Genomic DNA, 19969 nt, shown 5'->3' with positions numbered 1-19969 from the left:
GTTCACTCTCCGCTCCCTTGTTGAATTTTTAAATGTAAAACAGCCTAGACAGAACTATTCTTTACAGAAAATATTTTTTATTGAGATTAAAAGTAAGTCTATTGAATAATTCAGAATATAAGGAAAACAAACAATTTTTTATAAATCTGCAAAAAATAACACAATAGATATAAATCTCGGATTTGTGATATTGAAATTAATTAAAAGAGTAACTTGGTCAGTATAGGAAAATGCGGCCAGCAACATATTACATATTCTTAACATTCCTGGAACCAAGTCGCGTCTACGACATTCTCCTATCTCCTATCGCCATTTGTGCATTTTTTTTCCTTTTTACGACTGGATTGAGATCCAGGTGCTAGGAAGTCGTACAATACTTGTGTAAGTATGTTTTTGTTTGTGACAAGTATTTAACCTTGTTATGTGGATGGGTCAAGGAACACAAGACAAAGAAGGTAATGCTGGCTCATATTGGTATCATACTTTGCCAGTAATCTTTAGCCTCGCTATTCTTTTTCATTGTTGCATAATCTGGTAAGTGAAGGTAAATGTGGCTGTTTCAGTTAAAGTATAATCAGAATACATGTGGTGCCCAGTTATATAAGTGTCTTCCCCAGTAAACAGCTTAAACTCACGGTCACAATCGGGATCGATCAGCTGCCATGCAAATGCTAGATGAAAGCGTTACCACTACTATCCCGGAGGCGGCTTCCAAAAGCCCCTATCAGAAAGTTGGGTATTATTGTACTGTATTACAGGGTTGTGTAACCAAACAGGCTTAGCCTAGGCCTACGGTTGCCTACAGTAACGGCTAAGAACAGTTCAATTAAAAGTTCATGGCCTACATAGGCCTAACGTAAGGTTACAACAGAAACATGTCATCCCTATCAATGATTATACCAATAGCCTAATATATTACAATGCTAACGGTAAAAATGTCTTCTGTTGAAGAAAACTAGTTTACTTCATTCACCCGAGACTGGTTAGATTGGCCGTAACTTTTTTAACAGTCAAAAAATGAGGTGGAATAAAAACCTACTCTTCAGTATAACACTCAGTACTCATAATGATAACTGGTAAAGTTTTAATAAGCCTGTGTTAGTTCTAAAATGGCACATTACATAAATACTTGTGCACTACACTGGGTCTATATATAATATAAGTCAAATTGTTTTATGTGGAAAACTTGATACATCTTATCAAGCTACTTGTGGTAAAGTTATAGTTATGGTCGGGAAAAGCTTTTTGGTAAATATTTGGTTCATTAATTTCTAGCCAAATACATGAACCATATATTTTTCTTACACACTTTATCTTGTGCTTTATGCATTTATGATTATTGGGGCAAATCACCTGTTCATGAGTTTTTTTACTCCCCTTATATAAAGACAATTATGGGGACACCAAGGGTTTTGGGTCGATAAATGTCATAAACGAGTGATTTGCAGCAATAATAATGGTCAGAAATGTAAAATGAACACAAGATAGCCAGTTGGAAAAATATATGGTTCATGTATTTGACTAAAAACAGGACAAAACGTGATTATTTAACACTTGAGTTTTGTAATAGTGTACAGAACCTAGGAAACCCACCTAACGTAACCTATAGTTCCCAGATCTCAACCCCTAGATGGGGGCAAGCCCTCGGATCCCCTTCCCAGGTCACAAACTAAAACGAAATCACAAATAAATCCTTACCTTAAGTTTTGGAGGTCGAAGGCTGAGGGTCTTGCGGTGACGATGGAAGAACTGTTACTTACCGTGTCGTAGACGTAGATGGATGGGGTTACAGTTTGGCGGCTTGAAGCAGGAAATAATGTAGGCGCTCGGACTTTTTGTGTTTTAGAAGTAAACACACTTTAGTTTGCTAAGTATTGAAAAACCAAACTAAACATTAAAATACGTATTATGATCATTTTTACCTGGCGGATAAAGACATAATGAGATATTGATTAAAATATTCTTTTTGCATTCCGCCACGGAGAACTTAACTCTTGATATCCCGCCACAACCTTTTGATGTTTTGAGTATGTGCACCTGTCTTGAGATCCACAAAATTTTCGGAATGAATTACTGTGAAGTGCACATATCCCGAGATCTTTTGTAGCCTTTCCAGGAATCACTGTGGATTACGCTCCCTGCCTTGATGTAACGTTGCATCAAAGGCACAAAGGTCTCGGCATTTCTTGGTTGGTTCTCCAAAGGGACCACAAAAATGTTTTTTGTTCTCCCGCTCCATGCCACCAAACACCCACACACCAGACAAAGGCCTACTTCTTATATTTCGACCTCCCAAACTTGTATTCATCCACTTCGACGACAATGCCAGGCCCACCAATAGCCGGTAAGTTCTGGCATTAATTTTCCGTGACTTCCAAACAATAAGACCTCCAGTTAATCAAAATTTGTAATGACCAGCCAAGGTATAGGTGATATAGCCGTGCAAAAAGTACCTTTAAAGGAAATATTTCACGAACAGCAGTATTTCCAAGAAAGTGCCCTTAAATGCGGCTACGGGAAAACTGCATGCACGATGCTTTCCCTTCTTAGCAACCTTGACTGATCGATCTACCCACTGATTACCTTGAAATCTATAGATACACGGCTGTTGGCCGGAAGATCATTGTACGTCTGAAGGGGTGACTCCATGTTTTTGTAGGAATTCTTATGCAGGTTGATTTTTCTGAAAAAGATGGAATGTATCTCCCACTCCCTCAGGGAACAACCTTGACATGTTGAAGATATTTACGTCATTGTAAATGCACAGAAAGCTCGCAAAAACGATTGGAAACAAGGCATGCGCAGTAAGTCCCCTTCAGTCTCTCAGATGTAAACAATGAACTTAGAGTAAAAAACATGCAGTACTTCACATTTTTCAATATTAATCTTACCCGATGATCATGTAGCTGTCAACTCCGTTGCCCGACAGAAATCTACGGTCGGGATACGCCAGCGATCGCTATCCAGGTGGGGGTGTACACAACAGCGCCATCTGTGAGTAGGTACTCAAGTACTTCTTGTCAACAAGAACTCAATTTTTCCTCTGTCGTGCCGCCGGCAAGACCTACTTGGATACGCTGTTGATTTTGGAGTTATTGTTCACGATTTGGTGATGTATTTGCTCTAAAGTTTAGCCTTCGCTATTCAGGAAGCTTTATCATTAGCTTAGCAAGCTTTTGGAATTAATTTGGATTATTTGTTAACGAACTTTGCTAGATTTTGGAATCCCCCCTTGACTACTTCTAAATTCAAGATGTCTGACCAGTCTCAAGTACCTAAGTACAGGCAGTGTAGCGTTAGGACTTGTACTAGGCGTCTTCCGAAGGCCTCTATAGATCCTCACACCGTATGTTCCAATTGTAGGGGTAAATCCTGTCAATTGGAAGATCGATGTGGGGAATGTGCTGGGCTTTCGGAATTCGATTTTAACGAATTCCTTAGATATGCACGTAGGTTAGAGAAGGAGAGAGATAGGAGGAGTTCTTCTCGCTCTGTGGATTTTTCCTCTCCCCATGCCCCTCAACCTTTTCCTTCCCCTGTGGTGGTGACTCCCGAACCTGCTACGAGTGCTCAGCCTGCAATGGCGGATATGTTGCGTGCCATTCAGGCTCTCGGTGACAAAGTGGAGTCATTGGTTAATGACCGTAATCAGCTCTTGGCAGATGTCAGAGAGCTGAAAGCGAAGAGTGCAGTCTGAAGTGTTAGTGCTAGTGATGTGCAAAGTGTCAGTGTCAGTGTTGCGCATGAGGGTACATCTGTGCGTGCCAGTCGTCCTCCCAGTCCGGGACCTCTTGCAAGCTCCCAAGCCCAGGGGAGAAGCAATGTCGAAGGACCAAAGGGTTCGGCAGGCCTTGATCGGCGCACGGATGTATCCTCAGTGGTTGCGGACGTATCTGTTAAGGATCGTCCCATCCACATACAGACGAATGAGCCCTTACATTCCTCGTCTGTGGAAGAAGTTTCCAGGAGGAAACGGTGGACCAATGTCTCACGACCGCTCAAACGTAAGGTCCCTTCCGAGCGAGTCCAACGGCCCAGGTGTAGCCACTGGGTCAGTTCGGACTCGCCGCAGTCATCTGATGACTGCACACCTCCCAAGAGAGGTAGAGTGGTCCCTCAACAGGCTTCTGCTCCGTCTGTTGTTGCTCCAACCACAGTAGACCCTAAGTGGTCCATGCTGCAGACTATGCAGTCTCAGCTTGCGGCATTCATGCAGGAGTATCATGCTGAGAAGGTTAACACTGCTCCTGTTAACCTACAACCCGCCGAGGTTGTGCGCTCAGCAGATACTGCGGCTGCCTGCTCCCACACTCCACCTGTGAGAGCTCCACCACCGATGCGCAGTCCACCCTGCCAGACGCATGTTCTTGCTGCACCATCTGCTAACATGCGTGAGCTACCGCATCAGCAGTGGGAAGGTTCTGTAGAGCTGCCGGGTTCCAGCACTATGCGGCTTTCTCCGCAGCCCATGCAGCATGCTCTGCATACCTTACAGCATGCTCCGCATACCATGCAGCATGCGCCGCATACCTTACAGCATGCTCCGCATACCATACCGCATGCTCCTCAACCCACCGCAGCCCCTCCCACACACCAGCCCTCTGCTTTTGTTGTTGCCAGCTCGCAGACCGACCAGCAGCGGCATGATGTTGGATCCGCAGGTACGCATGCACCCGTACTGCCGGATTCAGCCGTTCAGCTTTCTGCTCTACCTTTGCCACTTACAACTCAGCTGTCGGATGATGGTGTATCGGATGACGAAGCTGCACATCTGGATGAACCTCACTCTGATTTTGAAGGGCCCAAGTCTACGCCTCCCTCCTTAGACTTTCGTAAAGTCCTTGCCTTGTTCAGGGACTTGTATCCTGAGCAGTTTGTGTCTGCAACCCCTCGTTCTCCTCCCTCCGAGTTTGCTCTGGGCATGCAGTCTGCTGCACCTGCCTTCACCAAGCTTGTTCTCGCCAGATCATCTAAGAGAGCTTTGAGGGTTATGGGAGAGTGGTTGCATTCCAAGAAGCAACTGGGAAAGACTTCTTTCGTCTTTCCGCCTACCAAGCTTGCTTCTAAGTCGAGCGTCTGGTATGCCACGGGAGAGGAACCCGGCTTGGGAGTTCCTGCCTCTGCCCAGGGCGACTTCTCAAGTCTGGTTGACTCCCCGCAGGTTGGCTATGAGACGTTCGAAGATCTGCTGGTCCTTTTCTGATTTGGATCATCTGTTGAAGGGAGTCTTTCGTGCCTTCGAGATATTCAACTTCCTCGATTGGTGTTTGGGAGCCTTAAGCAGGAAGACTTCCCCTTCAGACAAGGACTCGGCCATGCTGATCATGTCTAGCATGGACAAAGCAATTCGGGATGGGTCTGGTGAACTTGCGGCTTCGTATGTGTCAGGAGTCCTTAAGAAGAGAGAACATCTTTGCTCCTTCTTATCGGCTGGTATCACTCCTTGCCAGAAGTCAGAGTTGTTGTTTGCTCCTCTCTCCAAGTGTCTGTTTCCGGAGGAGCTGATTAAGGGGATGGCTGCCTCTCTTATCCAGAAGGATACTCATGATCTTATGGCATCTTCTGCACGTAAGGCTAAAACCTTACCTTCCGTGCCTAGACCCTTCCGCCCTGCAGCAGTTGACACACCTGCATCTAGGTTCATCCCGCCCTTTCGTGGCAGAGCCTCCAGCAGAGGAGGTACCCGTGCAGACAGTCACCGTGGCAAGTCCAAGAAGGGTTCCAAGTCCGCAAAAGGCAAGTTCTGACTGCCTTCCTCTCCAGACAGCAGTAGGAGCCAGACTCAAGACCTTCTGGCAAGCTTGGGAGAGCAGAGGTGCAGACGCTCAGTCTGTGAAGTGGCTAAGGGAGGGATACAGAATTCCGTTCTGCCGCAGTCCCCCTCTAGCTACGTCTCCCATCAACCTCTCTCCCAACTACAAGGAGAAGGACAAGAGGCTAGCGTTGCAACAAGAGGTGTCGCTCTTGCTACAAAAGGAAGCGGTGGTCATAGTCCGGGATCATCAATCCCCGGGCTTTTACAACCGTCTCTTCCTGGTAGCCAAGAAGACAGGAGGTTGGAGACCGGTGCTGGACGTCAGTGCTCTCAATGCTTTTGTCACCAAGCAGACGTTCATGATGGAGACGACGAAGTCGGTCCTAGCAGCGGTCAGGCAGGAGGACTGGATGGTCTCGTTAGACCTGAAAGACGCGTACTTTCACGTCCCCATCCATCCAGACTCCCAACCTTTCCTAAGGTTCGTCTTTGGAAAGGTTGTGTACCAGTTCCAAGCCCTGTGCTTTGGCCTAAGCACGGCACCTCTTGTGTTTACCAGACTGATGAGGAATATTGCGAAATTCCTTCACTTGGCAGACATCAGAGCCTCCCTCTATTTAGACGACTGGCTTTTAAGAGCTCCAAGAAGTCGTCGCTGTCTGGAGAATCTCAGATGGACTATGGATCTGACCAAGGAACTGGGCCTCCTGGTCAATTTAGAGAAGTCCCAGCTCGTCCCATCCCAGACCATTGTCTATCTGGGTATGGAGATTCAGAGTCGAGCTTTTCGGGCTTTTCCGTCGGCCCCAAGGATCAATCAAGCCCTAGAATGCATCCAGAGCATGCTGAGAAGGAACCGATGTTCAGTCAGGCAGTGGATGAGTCTAACAGGGACACTTTCATCGCTGGCCCTGTTCATCGAGTTAGGGAGACTCCACCTCCGCCCCCTTCAGTATCATCTAGCTGCTCACTGGATAAAGGACATGACGCTAGAGACGGTCTCAGTTCCTGTTTCCGAAGAGATGAGGTCTACTCTAACGTGGTGGAAGAACAGCATTCTTCTCAAGGAAGGTCTACCATTGGCTGTTCAGACCCCCGACCACCGTCTCTTCTCGGACGCATCGGACACGGGCTGGGGTGCGACACTGGACGGACAGGAATGCTCGGGCACATGGAATCAGGAGCAAAGGACACTTCACATCAATTGCAAGGAGTTGTTGGCGGTTCATCTGGCCTTGATAAACTTCAAGTCCCTCCAGCTAAACAAGGTGGTGGAGGTGAACTCCGACAACACCACAGCCTTGGCTTACATCTCCAAGCAGGGAGGGACTCATTCGAGGAAGTTGTTCGAGATCGCAAGGGACCTCCTCATTTGGTCAAAAGATCGAAAGCTTTCCCTGGTAACGAGGTTCATTCAGGGCGATATGAATGTCATGGCAGATCGCCTCAGCCGGAAGGGTCAGGTCATCCCCACAGAGTGGACCCTTCACAAGAATGTTTGCAGCAGACTATGGGCCCTGTGGGGTCAGCCAACCATAGATCTATTCGCTACCTCTATGACCAAGAGGCTCCCGATGTATTGTTCTCCGATTCCAGACCCAGCAGCAGTTCACGTGGATGCCTTTCTGCTGGATTGGTCCCATCTTGACCTGTATGCGTTCCCGCCGTTCAAGATTGTCAACAGGGTACTTCAGAAGTTCGCCTCTCACAAAGGGACACGGCTGACGTTGGTTGCTCCCCTCTGGCCCGCGAGAGAATGGTTCACCGAGGTACTGCAATGGCTAGTCGACGTCCCCAGGACTCTTCCTCTAAGAGTGGACCTTCTGCGTCAACCTCACGTAAAGAAGGTACACCCAAACCTCCACGCTCTTCGTCTGACTGCCTTCAGACTATCGAAAGACTCTCAAGAGCTAGAGGCTTTTCGAAGGAGGCAGCCAGAGCGATTGCCAGAGCAAGGAGGACATCCACTCTCAGAGTCTATCAGTCTAAATGGGAAGTCTTCCGAAGCTGGTGCAAGGCCAATGCAGTTTCCTCAACCAGTACCACTGTAACCCAGATTGCTGACTTCCTGTTACATCTAAGGAACGTAAGATCCCTATCAGCTCCTACGATCAAGGGTTACAGAAGTATGTTGGCAGCGGTATTCCGCCACAGAGGCTTGGATCTTTCCACCAACAAAGATCTACAGGACCTCCTTAGGTCTTTTGAGACCTCAAAGGAACGTCGGTTGTCCACTCCAGGCTGGAATCTAGACGTGGTTTTAAGGTTCCTAATGTCATCAAGATTTGAACCGCTCCAATCAGCCTCTTTTAAGGACCTCACATTAAAAACTCTTTTCCTCGTGTGCTTAGCAACAGCTAAAAGAGTAAGTGAGATCCACGCCTTCAGCAGGAACATAGGTTTCACATCTGAAACGGCTACATGTTCCTTGCAGCTCGGTTTTTTGGCTGAAAACGAGCTTCCTTCCCGTCCTTGGCCTAAGTCGTTCGAGATCCCAAGCCTGTCCAACTTGGTGGGGAACGAACTAGAAAGAGTACTTTGCCCAGTTAGAGCTCTTAGGTACTATTTAAGAAGGTCAAAGCCATTACGAGGACAATCAGAAGCTTTATGGTGTGCTATCAAGAAGCCTTCCTTACCGATGTCTAAGAACGCAGTTTCTTACTACATCAGGCTTCTGATTAGAGAAGCACATTCTCATCTGAAGATAGAAGACCTTGCTTTGCTGAAGGTAAGGACACATGAAGTGAGAGCTGTGGCTACTTCAGTGGCCTTCAAACAGAACCGTTCTCTGCAGAGTGTTATGGATGCAACCTATTGGAGAAGCAAGTCAGTGTTCGCATCATTCTATCTCAAAGATGTCCAGTCTCTTTACGAGAACTGCTACACCCTGGGACCATTCGTAGCAGCGAGTGCAGTAGTAGGTGAGGGCTCAGCCACTACATTCCCATAATCCCATAACCTTTTTAACCTTTCTCTTGAATACTTTTTATTGTTGTTCTTTTGGTTGTACGGTCGGCTAAGAAGCCTTCCGCATCCTGGTTGATTTGGCGGGTGGTCAAATTCTTTCTTGAGAAGCGCCTAGGTTAGAGGTTGTGATGAGGTCCTTTAGTATGGGTTGCAGCCCTTTATACTTCAGCACCTAGGAGTCGTTCAGCATCCTAAGAGGACCGCTAGGCTCAGTAAGGAAGACGTACTTAAAAAAGGCAGAGTAATAGTTCAAGTCGACTTCCTTACCAGGTACTTATTTATTTTATGTTTGTTATTTTGAATAACTGATAAAATGAAATACGGGATACTTAGCTTCTTTGTTAACATGTATGCTGGTCTCCACCCACCACCCTGGGTGTGAATCAGCTACATGATCATCGGGTAAGATTAATATTGAAAAATGTTATTTTCATTAGTAAAATAAATTTTTGAATATACTTACCCGATGATCATGAATTAAAGAACCCGCCCTTCCTCCCCATAGAGAACCAGTGGACCGAGGAGAAAATTGAGTTCTTGTTGACAAGAAGTACTTGAGTACCTACTCACAGATGGCGCTGTTGTGTACACCCCCACCTGGATAGCGATCGCTGGCGTATCCCGACCGTAGATTTCTGTCGGGCAACGGAGTTGACAGCTACATGATCATCGGGTAAGTATATTCAAAAATTTATTTTACTAATGAAAATAACATTTTAATTGACTGATACGTAAGTTATGCCCTAGCCCCTATTAAAGATCTAGAGGAAAATACCAAACTAGCCAGCACTCTTCCATTTTTCGTAGGGAATTTCAGTTTCGCTAGTACTTAAATTATCAGATTTTTACTAGCTTTTCTAATAGAAAATAGGTTTTTCATAGTAAATAATGTGCTATTTATGAATTTGACTGTTATTTCTGTTGCAAATAAACTGTTCTCTTGTTATAAACCTATCTGGTTTCGGGTGGGGGAAGACAGGAAAATTTTATTATTTATGACAAGTGAAGGTAAACTTCATTGAAAACACAATTCATTACAGGAAAATGTTTTCCCGTTAGGTAAGTTTATACAGACCAAAAATTTACAATTTTGGGATTCATTCTATAGGGAACAAAACCTAGCTACACTCCATCTAACCTAACCTAGTAGTTCCCAGGTCATAGGCCTATCAGGGTAAGCCCCTCAGACCCACTTACCCAGGTAAAAAACCGTAAAAGTAAAACGCAAATAATGTCTTACGGTATGATAGAGACATGGAAGTTTGGGGATTATTGGGATCTGCTGGTTTCTGAGATTGTTGTGGTGGATAGAAGCAACTGGCAGTTAGGAAAATGTGATGTAACAATGTGTCCTTTGGGTAAATTTGTGCAATTTTTCCTGGATTTATGATGCGTCCCAGGGAATAATATGAACTATAGAGAAGAAAAGATTAGTTTTATCATTACATATTGATTCCTTAGTAAATTTGGTAAAATTATAGAACAGTACGGACCTACATTTCCAAGAGAAATCACTTTTCCTACTGTAAATAATGTGCTTTCAATGAATTTGACCTTATTTCTACCGCAAATGAGCCGTTCTCCCATCCTCCATCCCCTTTCAGAGAGACTCGGTTGGGAAACTGAGACTTTGGGTGGTGGAAAACAGGAAAAACGTGATTATTTAACACTTTCGAGATTTGGAAAAGACCTAACCTAACCAAGTAGTTCCCAGGTCACAGACCTAGACGGGGGCAAGCCCCTGGACCCCCTTTTCCAGGTCACAGACCCAGTCCTATCAAACCACTATTACGTGGAGACCCTGCTATTGTATGCCTTTCTTGTGAAACTTCTTTCCCATTCCAGTAAATTTCAAAGTTTAAAGTGATGATCAATTTTAAATATTAAACTTAGCCGGTGAATATATAAATAGCTGACGTCTCCGACGGCCCGACAGATTCCAAAAAACTCGCGAGCGATCGCCATGAAGGTTGCGGGTGTGCCCACCAGCGCTGACTATCGGCCAGCTACCGCATATACTTCTCAACCACTCCAGTTCTTCTCTGTCGGTGTCACCGACAACATTGGTTCCGCTCGCTCTAGACCTCGAGTTTTCTACCGAATTGGTGAAGTACTTTGTTTGGGGTTTTATTGGCTTTCGCTGTGTTGGTGTGTTCCTTCAATAAAACTCTTGAAACCTTTTTTGCTTTTTGTTTTTTGTTGATGAACTTGGCTTTCCTTTGGATTTTCTCTGGTTTTTCATAATGGCTGACCCTTCTCCTGTATATCGCAAATGTGCGAAAGATTGTAACAAACGTCTTCCGAAAGCCTCTATCGACCCTCATACTGTTTGTGCTAATTGCCGGGGTAAATCCTGCCAATTAGGAGATCGGTGTGAGGAGTGCGTGGTTTTGTCGGAATTCGAGTGGTTAGAGTATGAAAAGTATACTCGTAAGCTCGAAAGAGATAGGGTGAGGAGAAGCTCATCTAGATCTTTAGATTTTTCCTCCTCCCATGTCCCTGAACCTAATCCTTCCCCTGTAGTGGTAGTTTCTGAACCCCCTATTAGCACTCATGAACCTTCAATGAGCGATATGTTTTTAGCTATTCAAGCATTAGGTGAGAAAGTTGAAACCTTAGCCTCGGACAGGAACCAGCTTATGTCCGATGTTAGGTTGTTAAAGAGTCAAAGTGGTAAAGTAGAAAATCAAAGTGGTAAAGTGGAAAGTGCGCAAAATGTGTTTAGTGTTGCGACCGAGGGTTCGTCTGTTCGTGCTTGTCGCTCCCCTAGTCCGAGACCTCTTTCAGGCTCCCCTGCACCAGGGAGAAGGAATGTCGTAGGACTTAAGGGAGCGAGAGGTGTAAACCGACGTACAGACGTTCCCTCTATGGTATCAGACGTTTCTCATCAAGAACGTCCTTACCATAAGACGGGGGAGACTTAAGTTCTCCTCGTCTTCCGACGACTTGCCGCATAAGAAACCTTGGCGTAAGGTTTCTAGACCCTTAAAGCGCAAGTCAGTCCCTTCAGGACAGGTCCAGCGTCCTGGCTGTAGCCATTGGGGCAGCTCTGACCACTTTCAGTCATCGGATGGCTGTTCGCCTGTTAAGCGAAAGCGTGACACGGAGTCCGAGGGTCTCGGTAGCTGCGATGATTTGCATGCACAGACGTTACCGACGTCACGGCCCGTTCCGACTCCCGTTGACCCGAAGTGGATTGTCCTGCGGGACATGCAGTCTAAACTTTCATCTTTTATGGAGGTTTACAAGCATGAGCAGGTTGGTAAAGATCCTTTGCTTGCGGTTCGCCAATCTGACAAGCGTGACTCTGGCCTTCAGCCGCCTAAACGAGTGTTTTCTCGTCCTTATGATGTTAGCGCTAACGTTTCTAGTGCTGTTAAACGTGATTCTGATCGTGTTCCTCGTCATTCACGTCAGTCACGTGACGTGGAACTCCTTTTGCCGCAGTCTCAAGGTGACGTTCAGCAGCTGTCGCCGCAGCCCCGCACTGACGTTCGTCGGCCGACTTCGTTGCCCCGACGTGACGTTGAACGTCTGTCACCGCAGTCGGGTGTTGTTTTTCCTGCTCAGACCCTGCAGTCAATGCAGTCTCGACATGATGTCGAACGGCAATCTACTCAGGCTGTTGTTGTTTGTCAGTCACAAGACTTTCAGTCTTTGCAGCCTCGGCGTGACGTCTTTACCGCAGCTGTTGCTGCGGCTCCGTCGCATGTTGACATAGCCTGTCAAGCGTTGCCTCCTCGGCATGTCTCTCCGTATCGCGAGACTCGGCAGTTGTCGGACGAAGTTCCGTCGGATGAGGAAGTCGTTGATCCCCTTCCAACCGATATTCCTTTGGGGACTCTTTTGGATGGAGAGGAGCCTAAGGTTCCTCAACCCTCTCTTGATTTTAAGAAGATCATGCTTATTTTTAAGGACCTTTTTCCTGATCATTTTGTGTCTGCTGCTCCTCGTTCGCCCCCATCGGAGTTCACGCTGGGCCTAGCTTCTTCGACTCCGTTGTTCACAAAGTTAGTGCTCTCTCGCTCTTCTAAGAGAGCTTTGCGTTTATTGGGCGACTGGTTAATGACCAGGAGGAATTTGGGGAAGTCAGCTTTTGCTTTTCCCCCTTTCAAACTGGCTTCTCGTGCGAGCGTCTGGTATGACACGGGAGAAGTTCTCGGCTTGGGAGTGCCTGCCTCTGCCCAGGGAGACTTCTCAAGCCTCGTAGACTCTCCTCGTTGTCTGGCCATGAGACGCTCGAAGGTTTGCTGGTCCTCTTCAGACCTAGATCATCTCCTCAAAGGAATTTATCGGGCCTTTGAAGTTTTCAACTTTTTGGATTGGTCGCTGGAAGCCTTGAGTAGGAAGATCTCGTCAGCAGACCGTGATGTCTCTGTTCAAATTATGTCCTGCATGGACAAGGCTATTAGAGATGGCTCTAATGAACTCGCTGCTACTTTTACAGCAGGAGTTCTTAAGAAGAGAGAGACTCTTTGTTCTTTCCTGTCTGCAGGTGTCACTCCTTGTCAAAGGTCAGAACTACTCTCTGCGCCATTGTCCTCTGCCCTGTTCCCGCAGCAGCTGATTAGAAATATCGCAGCGTCTCTTGTACAGAAGGATACTCATGATTTGATGGCCACGTCTGCGCATAAGGCTGTACCTTCGTCCTCTTATGTCAACAGACCTAAATTTGATACTCCAGCGACAAGGTTTATCCCGCCCTTTCGTGGCAGAGCTCCCAGTAAGGGAGGCTCTCGTGCCGATAGTAAGAGGGGTAAGAAGAGAGGATCTAAATCCTCCCGTGGCAGAGTCTGACTGCCCACGTCCTCAGACAGCAGTAGGGGCCAGATTGACCAACTTCTGGCAGGCCTGGGAGAAGAGGCATGCAGACCGGGAGTCTGTTTTGTTGCTAAAGGAGGGTTACAAAATCCCTTTTGTACGGAGACCTCCTCTAGTAAGCGATCCGATAGACCTCTCTCCCAGGTATCGAGAGGAGTCGAAGAGACAGGCATTACATCTGCAGGTGTCTCAGTTAGAGAAGGGGGCGGTGGTGAAAGTCTCGGACCTTCAATCCCCAGGTTTTTACAACCGTCTCTTCCTAGTTCCAAAGCACACAGGAGGTTGGAGGCCAGTGCTGGATGTCAGTGCTCTCAACGTTTTTGTTGTCAAAACAAAGTTTACGATGGAGACCACCAAATCCGTTCTAGCAGCAGTCAGAGAGGGAGACTGGATGGTCTCTCTCGACTTGCAGGATGCGTACTTCCACATTCCAATACATCCAGACTCTCAGTCGTATCTAAGGTTTGTATACAGGAATGTGGTGTATCAATTCCGAGCACTGTGCTTCGGCCTCAGCCCTGCTCCTCTTGTTTTTACGAGGCTCATGAGAAATGTAGCAAAGTTCCTACATTTGTCGGGGATCAGAGCCTCCCTGTACCTGGACGACTGGTTACTCAGAGCGTCATCCCGTCATCGCTGTCTGCAGGACCTACAGTGGACTTTGGATCTTGCGAAGGAGTTGTGCCTATTGGTGAACATAGAGAAGTCTCAGCTGACTCCCTCCCAAACGATTCTCTATTTGGGGATGGAGATACACAGAGTCTAGCTTTTCGGGCTTTTCCGTCTGCCAACAGGATCGAGCAAGCTTTGCTCAAAGTCCGTCTCATGCTAGAGAAAGACCGTTGCTCTGTGAGAAGCTGGATGAGCCTCCTAGGGACGCTTTCATCCCTGGAACAGTTTATCTCTCTAGGGAGACTTCACCTACGCCCTCTCCAGTTCCATTTAGACTCCCATTGGAACAAGGAGAAAACTTTGGAGGCGGTCTCAATTCCGATCTCCGAACCAGTCAAGACTTGCCTGGCCTGGTGGGACAGCAATATAAGACTGCGAGAAGGTCTGTCTCTGGCAGTCAAGAACCCAAACCATGTGTTATTTTCAGACGCGTCGGATTTGGGTTGGGGGGCGACTCTGGACAGTCTGGAATGCTCGGGTCTTTGGGCGGCAGACCAGAGGAGCCTTCACATCAACTGCAAGGAGCTGTTGGCAGTCCATTTAGCACTGACGAGTTTCGAGAGTCTGCTTCGAAACAAGGTGGTAGAAGTGAATGCAGACAATACCACGGCCTTGGCTTACATCTCCAAGCAAGGAGGCACTCACTCCCACGCTCTTTTCGTCATCGCAAGGGACCTCCTCATCTGGTCAAAAGATCGAAACATCTCGCTTTTGACGAGGTTCGTCCAAGGGAAGTTGAACGTCTTGGCGGACTGTCTCAGTCGGAGAGGTCAGGTGATCCCTACAGAGTGGACCCTCCACAAGGATGTGTGCAAGAGTCTTTGGATGACTTGGGGTCAACCCACCATCGATCTCTTTGCGACCTCGCTGACCAAAAGGCTCCCGACTTATTGCTCTCCAGTCCCAGATCCAGAGGCGGCCCACATAGATGCCTTTCTGTTGGACTGGTCTCACCTGGACGCTTACGCCTTTCCACCGTTCAAGATCCTCAACAAGGTGTTGCAGAAGTTCGCCTCTCACTTAGGGACCAGGTTGACGTTGGTTGCTCCCCTCTGGCCCGCGAGAGAGTGGTTCACAGAGGTACTTCTATGGCTGGTAGACGTTCCAAGAAGTCTGCCTTTGCGGATGGATCTCTTACGGCAGCCTCACGTAAAGAGACTTCATCAAAGCCTCCCCGCGCTTCGTCTGACTGCCTGCAGACTATCGAAAGACTCTCAAGAGCTCGAGGATTTTCGAAGGAGGCAGCTAGAGCGATCGCGAGGGCTAGAAGATCCTCTACCATCAAGATCTACCAGTTGAAGTGGGAGGTATTTAGAGATTGGTGCAAGTCCTCTATTTCCTCCTCCAGTACCTCTGTAGCGCAGATTGCGGATTTTCTCCTGTATCTGAGAAACGGTCGCTCCCTCCCTGCATCTACCATTAAAGGCTACAGAAGCATGTTGGCTTCTGTTTTCAGGCATAGTGGCTTGGATCTTTCGAATAACAAAGATCTCCAAGACCTCCTAAAGTCTTTCGAGACCTCTAAGGAGCGTCGTATTTCAACTCCTGCTTGGAACTTAGACGTGGTCCTACAGTTCCTAATGTCAGACAGGTTTGAGCCTTTAAATTCAGCCTCCCTGAAGGATCTTTCCCTCAAGACCCTTTTCTTGGTTAGCTTGGCTTCGGCTAAAAGGGTCAGTGAGATTCATGCTTTTAGTAAGAACATCGGCTTCTCGACAAATAAAGCTATATGTTCTCTTCAAGTTGGTTTTTTGGCCAAGAACGAACTTCTGTCTCGTCCTTGGCCTAAATCTTTTGAAATTCCTAGTCTTTCGGAGATCGTAGGTAATGAAGTTGAAAGAGTGCTGTGCCCCGTTAGAGCTCTTAAGTTTTACTTATCTAGAACTAAACCAATACGAGGTTGTTCTGAGGCTTTTTGGTGCTCCGTTAAGAAGCCCTCATTGCCCATGTCTAATAATGCGTTATCTTACTTTGTTAGACTTTTAATCCGGGAGGCACATTCTCATTTAAGTGAGAAGGATCGTAGTTTGCTTAAGGTCAAAGCTCACGAAGTGAGAGCGATAGCGACTTCGGTGGCATTTAAGCAAAATAGATCCCTTTGAAGTATTATGGAAGCGACCTTTTGGAGGAGCAAGTCGGTGTTCGCTTCATTTTACTTGAAAGACGTCCAGACTCTTTATGAGGACTGCTACACACTGGGTCCATTCGTTGCAGCGAGTGCAGTAGTGGGTGAGGGTTCTACCACTACATTCCCTTAATCCCAATATCCTTTTAATCTTCTCTTGAAATGTTTTTAATCTTGTCTTGGGTTGTACGGAAGACTAGGAAGTCTTTCGCAATCTTTTTGGTTTGGCGGGTGGTCAAATGTTGTTTCTTGAGAGCGCCCAGATTAAGGGTTTTGATGAGGTCCTGTTATAGGGGTGTTCGCCCTGGATATAACAGCTCCTGGGAGTCTTTCAGCATCCTGAGAGGATGGCTGGGCTTCGTGAGGAAAGCGGACTAATGAGGCAGAGTAATCATCAGAGTCAGCTTCCTTACCAGGTACCTATACTTAAGTTTGTTTTTATAAAATATTTGTCAAAAACTCTTGAGCATATACGCCTTTATTGTGATAATACTGGTCTCTACCCACCACCATGGGTGTGAATCAGCTATTTATATATTCACCGGCTAAGTTTAATATTTAAAAATGATATTTTCATTATAAAATAAATTTTTGAATATACTTACCCGGTGAATATATAATATTAAAGGCCCTCCCTTCCTCCCCGATAGAGACCCTGCAGACTGAGAAGAACTGGAGTGGTTGAGAAGTACTGTATATGCGGTATCTGGCCGATAGTCGGCACTGGTGGGCACACCCGCAACCTTCATGGCGATCGCTCGCGAGTTTTTTGGAATCTGTCGGGCCGTCGGAGACGTCAGCTATTTATATATTCACCGGGTAAGTATATTAAAAAATTTATTTTATAATGAAAATATCATATTTCGTTAAACCCAGATGCAGGTATTCCTGGAGTGTTGTATTCTTAAATTTGGAAATAATAATCTTTGGGGAATTTGTCATGGTAAGTGTGACCTTAATTTTCAATATTTAACTTAGCCGGTGATTATATAGCTGCAACTCTGTTGCCCGACAGACAACTCTACGGTAAAAACTCGCCAGCGATCGCTACACAGGTTGCGGGTGTGCCCAACAGCGCCATCTGTCGTCCAGATACCCAGTACTCAATGTAAACAAAGACTCAATTTTCTCTCTGTCGAGCTATCGACAAGACGTACTTACTCGCTGTTGCTAAACTGGAGTTTTTCACATCTATTTGGTGAAGTACTATATTCTAGTTTTGAGCTTTCGCTATGCAGGTGTTTTATCTTCATCATAATCTTGAACTCGTTTTGGATAGATTTAATTATGGTGACAAAGAGAGTATGGACTTTCTTTCACTTTTAAATGGCCGACCCTTCCCTTAGACGGAAGTGTGTTTAGGCTTTTAGTAATTATTTTATCACGTTATAGATCTATATATTTTATATCTCTCCGCCTTTATTAGGCCTCTTCGATTAACTTTCCATTTATTATAAACATATAAAAATAAATTTTAATGTTTTGTTTATATGCGACCTTTCCTGATAGTAGGCGGTCCTAACTTGGAACCGAAGTTAATCAACGTTGAGCCCTTTATATCGTAATTAGCTTTTAAAGAGCTAAGGATTTAAAACTTTTTAAATGTAATATTTTATGAAAGAATTTCTTTGATAGTCTTCGTACTGTTTTCAAAGATGAACTAACGTTTAGTTACGTTTAGTTTATTTATGCTACGCAGTTGTTGACGTTCAGGACGTTCAACATGCGCTCTATCGTTACGATAGAGAGAGAGTGTATCACGGTTTCACTTTGCAGTAAGAGTAAATCGATTCTGACGTTTTGTTCATTCTTTCTTAGCTTAAATGTTTTAAATTCTATTTTAAAGGAACTTTTTATTTGAAAAACCTTTCAGTTTTTTCCTTTAGTCAAATAACATGTTTTTTTGACGAAATATAATTGGGCTCTTCTCTTAGGTGCGAAATCAAGAGAGAAAGAGAGAGAGAGATAGAGACGGAGGGAGAGAGAGGAGAGAAAACGTTCCGTTCAAGCGGGTAACGTTGTTCTCGAGTTACTCTCGTCCCTAGTCGCTGTACGGGGAGGAAGGATAAAACGTTTTTAGTTTTTTATTCTCGTCCCCAGGCTATGTGCGGTGAGAGATTGAAAACGTAGTTATATGAACTAGTGTTTAGTCTCTTTCCCAGCCACTGATTTTTTTATCTTAAAATATGTTTTCTGTTTTTTGCTGGTATTAATGAGCTTGCATTATACGACTGATTTCGCAACTACTACCTTTTAATGAAGGGTAGAATTGCGTGTTTCAGGTAGAAATCAGTAAAAGTTTCGATTTCAGTGAAATAAGTGCAAAACAGAAAATCGAAGTGATAAAGTGATATGCGCAAAGTGTTACAGTGTTGCGTCCGAGGGTTCGTCTGTTCGTGCCTGTCGTTCACCTAGTCCGGGACCTCTTGCATGCTCCCAAGCCCAGGGGAGAAGTAATGTCAAACGACTTATGGGTTCGAGAGGCCTTGATCAACGAACAGACGTTTTCCCTCTATGGTATCAGGTGTATCTTACCAAGATCTCCCCTACCATAAGACGAGAGAGACGTTGTTTCTCCTCGTCATCCGAAGGCTTTTCGCATAAGAAACCTGTCACAAGGTTTCGAAGCCCTTAAGCGAAAGTCAGTCCTTTCAGGACAGGTCCAGCGTCCTGATTACAACCATTAGGACAGCTCTGACCCTATGCAGTCATCGGATAACTGCTCGCCGCCTAACAAAAGCGTAACACAGACTCCGAGAGTCTTTTTTTGTTGGCAAAGTGTTGCGGTCACAGACGTTACCCTCGTCTCTTACCACAACCATTTCCGTTGATCCTTAATGGGTTGTATGGCAAGACATGCAGTATATGCTTGCCTCCCTTATGGAAGACTATTCTGCCGATTAGTCCGTTGAGTCTAGCCGTTTATCTCATCGATATCCTGGCTTTCAGCCAACCTAACGTTCCTTTGTGCTTACTGTTGACGTTGGCGTAGCTTAGTCACGTCAGTCAGGTTGTTGAGAACCACACTCGATGTGGTCTCGTGTGGTTTTTCAGCCGCATTTGGACGTTAGGCCACTTGCTGATGCTCCTGTTGACGTTCAAGACGTTCACTAACAATCGGAGTTGACTTGTTTTGACGTTGTGCGTCAACCTCCGCATTCTAGAGTTGTTTTGACTGCTCAGTCTAGGCAGTCAAAGCAGTCTCGAGTGGACGCTGTGCGTCCTCACGCACCTGTTGTGGTTGACAGTTCAGTTGTTGACAGTTCACAGACTGTCAAGCAGTTACATGATGTTGCGTTCTGGTCCGCTACTAATGCACCAGTGAGTGTGGACTCTGCTTGTAAAGCATTGCCACCACGGTAGGTCTCTCCCTTGCTTGAGACTCGGCTTTTATCGGACAAGGTTCCTGTAGATGAGGAAGTTGCTGTTCCCCCTCCTACTGATATTCCCTTGAGGACTCTGTCAGATGGAGAGGAGCCTAAAGCTGCTTAGCCCCCTATGGACTTTAATTAAATCATGATGATTTTTTTAAGGATCTTTGTCCGGATCTTTTTGTAACTGCTACTCCTCGTTCGCCTAAACGTCAGAGCTTACACTAGGCCTAGCTACTTCGAAGCCGTTGTTTTTAA

The 19969-nt window shown here is 45.9% G+C and overlaps 1 long non-coding RNA gene across 1 annotated transcript in view; it reads left to right on the top strand.

Annotated features, from left to right (window-relative positions):
* The first annotated feature begins 276 nt into the window (after positions 1–276).
* Positions 277–19969, top strand: part of LOC137639172 (uncharacterized) — a 76736-nt gene continuing 57043 nt past the window's right edge. Inside the window, exon 1 of the long non-coding RNA XR_011044251.1 lies at positions 277–381. This is a non-coding gene — a long non-coding RNA (uncharacterized lncRNA). The remainder of the gene's footprint in view (positions 382–19969) is intronic.

The sequence above is a fragment of the Palaemon carinicauda genome, chromosome 4 (assembly GCF_036898095.1).
Source record: "Palaemon carinicauda isolate YSFRI2023 chromosome 4, ASM3689809v2, whole genome shotgun sequence".
In the NCBI taxonomy this organism is placed as follows: Eukaryota; Metazoa; Arthropoda; class Malacostraca; order Decapoda; family Palaemonidae; genus Palaemon; species Palaemon carinicauda.
This window is presented reverse-complemented; position numbering and strand designations above follow the sequence as displayed.